The 3,598-nt window shown below is 40.6% G+C and overlaps 1 long non-coding RNA gene across 1 annotated transcript; it reads left to right on the top strand.

Moving 5' to 3' along the window:
• The first annotated feature begins 1,633 nt into the window (after positions 1-1,633).
• Positions 1,634-2,895, top strand: LOC146799611 (uncharacterized). Its single transcript, XR_014969289.1, has 4 exons — positions 1,634-1,744; positions 1,861-1,931; positions 2,029-2,127; positions 2,391-2,895. It is a non-coding gene; the product is annotated as an uncharacterized LOC146799611 (long non-coding RNA).
• Positions 2,896-3,598: the final 703 nt, after the last annotated feature.

Genomic DNA, 3,598 nt, shown 5'->3' on the forward strand with positions numbered 1-3,598 from the left:
CTAGACCAGTGAGGGTACCTACTGAATTCATTATTGAATTGGCAAGCTTTGCTCTAAAAAAAAACTTCTTCACTTTTGGCAGTGAGTTCTTCTACCAGACAAAAGGCGTGGCAATGGGTTGTCCATTTGCCCCAGAACTGGCAGTCCTGTACATGTCTATGTATGAAGATAAATTCATTTACAACAATAATCCGTTTAAACAATACATTTCTACCTGGTTGCGGTTCATTGATGACATCTTTTTGGCATGGTCAGGAAATCAAGAACAACTGACGCAGTTTTACAACTGGCTTAACCAAAGATCTTTGGATATAAAGTTCAGCATCAATTTTTCATCTTTAAAGATACCATTTTTGGATGTTGAAGTTTATCCTGCTGATGGACGTCTAGTGACTACACTATACATAAAACCTTCAAGGCCCTACTTTTTTCGAGTAATCACCCGAGAAGCTTAAAAGAAAATCTGCCTTATGGACAGTTTTTAAGAATTCAGCACAACTGCTTTTTTAAGGATGACTTCAGTACCCATGCCAACAATCTCGTTAAAAAATTACGGGATCGAGGTTATCCCAAGAAATTGGCTAAAACAGCTATGAAGAGAGCCTGGTGGACCCCCAGGGAGATATTGTTGAACAAAAAAGAAAAATCTTCTACAGAACGCCAAGTTTTTGTTACTACCTTTTGTCCCAAATCTAACCAACTACAAAAAAGTTATCCATCAGAACTGGCATCTGGTTAAGAACTTGGATCCAGCTTTTGAGAGTTCCCCTCTATTTGCTTTCAAGAGAGAAAAAAGTATTGCGAACCATATAGTCAGAGCATCATCCAAAAATAACGTTGTACCAACGTTAAGACGATGGGTTTAACACCTATCCAAGGACATCACAAATGTGGCACATGCCTATGTTGCGATCAAACGATTGAAGGAGTCTTATTTCCTATAAAGGCATTCATTGGAGACACGAAACTTTTTTGAATTGCAAGACTAAATATGTTGTCTATGGAATTATGTGTCCTTGCCCGATGCTGTATATCGGCAAAACCAACCAGGAGGTCCGCCATAGAATAACGCAACACAAGTCTCGGATCAGGAGGAATGTCGAGACTGCACCGCTTGTTAACCATTGGCAAAAGAAGATGCATACGGAAAAAGATCTCCATTGGAAAGTTATCTCTAAAGTTGAACGTGACCCTCGAGGAGGTGACCTGGAGTCAAAGCTTTCACAGCGTGAAGCAATGTTGATCGTTAAATTTGATACTGCTATTACAGGATTAAACGAACTGTCGGAAATCTACAGGCTTTGAGGCATGGCAGAGAACAATGAACTACTTCTCTAATCCAGGCGGACATTTTCCTGAAGCTTTCTTAGTGAGCCATCAAATATATTGCTTGATGTGTTCCTGATTTTGTCCAATAACGGCACATGAAAATTTTCTCGCTCTTTGTTTTTTCTATTTATCGTACAACGTGATCCACAAGACCGTTATTTAGCAATGGATCCTAAGTTTTCCATAAATAAACTTTATGCGCATCGTATTCGATTTAAACAACGTAATTTTGAGCCATTTCGATGCATTTAGTGGACTGCTTGTAATTTATGTGGATTTTAAACTACTTTTCCCACAATTCCGAGTTCCCCCAGAATGCCGTTTAGAAGGGACACGGAAGCGACGATTCAGCCGTAATTGTATTCCCCATTGTCGGTTGAAACGCGCTACGAATTGAGCCTCCTCCATTAATCAAGTAAATATTGTCGATTGCTTCTGGTCCGCTCGTGCCGCGGCTGAATGATCTCATTTCTTCAATTTTTTATATCGTACGAACTTCGAGTAAACTATTTTCCTTCTGCCGTTTTTCAGATTCGTCAGTTCCAGGAAGGAGTCCCGGGGACTGTTAGGTATTTCGGTTATCTGCCTCAAGTTCAGGCCAGGTATGTTTGTATCCGATATAATAAGCAATGCTTTGTTCAGAGCCACTCGCCCCCCGCCTAGTCTAGAAGAAAAATCTGTCTTCCGTTTATTTTACAGTTGAGAGGTTGCTTTTCCATTCAGTCGGTCATAATGAAAATAAACCATCCGAGGCAGTAGCCTCATTTTTCCACCACGGGAGCATTCTTCAGTGTCTGAGTAAGTCTGGTCCTGCTCGAGTTTTGTTTTTCAAGACCATAATCAAATACAGCCCTGACTGATTCTTTCATCTTTTTTCCGATTTTGTTATAATTCTTTTTATTTGCAGTTGCTTCTAGTTGAGAATACAAAAAGGGCACTTTCAAGGGAGCTGAGATTTTGATAAGAACTGCCACAATTGGGAGACGTTTAACGTCGCTGTGCTCTTGAGATTTTCTAGAATTCTAAGTAAAAGTTTTCTCTTTCTTTTTCTATTTCTATAGTGCCTTGGTCCTGAAGAGAACCCCTCATCTAAATCAATTGTGGGCTCGAAACGCGTAGACCATTTTTTCTTCATCTTTTTACCAAACACTGGTTAAATTTCTGGCTCTTGTGCATTGTAAATGATGTTTTTGAAAATTGCAAAACGCTTGACCATTAATACGATAGATGCACAGTCAATTAGATTGGTTAATCCTTTTCCGTGTTTGGCTAGTCCTTTGGTTTATTTAAAACTGTTGTCACTGGGAGCCAAAAGGTTTTTTTTGTGTGAATGAGTGTTTTTCTGATGAATGAGGAATGTTGTATGAATGTTTTTTAGGGAATTTTGTGAATGGGATTATCTGCCAAATTGGCAGTCCAGTCATTGTTGTCAATTCTGTAGTATATGTTTTTCTGTAAAGATTTACTGTGGTGCTTCTGTTTCTCTGGTATGTTTAAAGTATTTATGTATGAATTTAAATGAATAATCTAAAAAGATGTTCTTTGAATAAACACTATTAATTAGTACAGACGTGGTTGTTTTGCTGTTCCTCCGCGTTCTATTTATTCCTTAAATTGTTTATCAGCATTGGTAATCATTTTGTTCTTTATATGTTTTTATATAGCAGCAGTCTTTCAAGACTTGTGATGGACAGGGTTACTTGCATCCATATGAACCAAATATAAACAGGAAGTGCTTCAATTTCCTGTGGCTGTAGGGAGCGCAACCCGGTTTTCAACCCTACCTCTTTTGTTAATCTTTGTGTCCTTGAATTCTGAAATACAAAAAGCAATGCAGACAACCTCACCATACTGAAAACGCCCCTGTACCTCCATTATCAGATGAGGGCGAAGTGGGAGGACCAGCTCCTAAGGGATCCCTTTCCATGGCACTTTCACTTTGCACTACGTCGGCGTCAGCACTACTTTTATGAAATTATGGGGGTTACTAGGATGTCCGCCCGCCAACCTAACGGTGCTGGGATCGTCCGCCAGACGTGCAGCGGTCCCGCACTACTAATTAGGATGTGACCTCCACCCTGGCGGTCACATTCCGCAATCTTGACATTGTGGCGGGTGTTGCTGTAAGCAGCACCCGCCTCAATGCCAAAATGGCATGTTGTGCATTGCCATGTACAACGTTGCAGGCAACGCAATGGCAATGTAGGGGGGTACCACAGGTACACCCCAAGTGCAGCCCTCCACCACCCCACCCCTCACAGGTCCTCAA

Source organism: Triturus cristatus, chromosome 9 (assembly GCF_964204655.1).
Source record: "Triturus cristatus chromosome 9, aTriCri1.1, whole genome shotgun sequence".
Classification (NCBI taxonomy): Eukaryota; Metazoa; Chordata; class Amphibia; order Caudata; family Salamandridae; genus Triturus; species Triturus cristatus.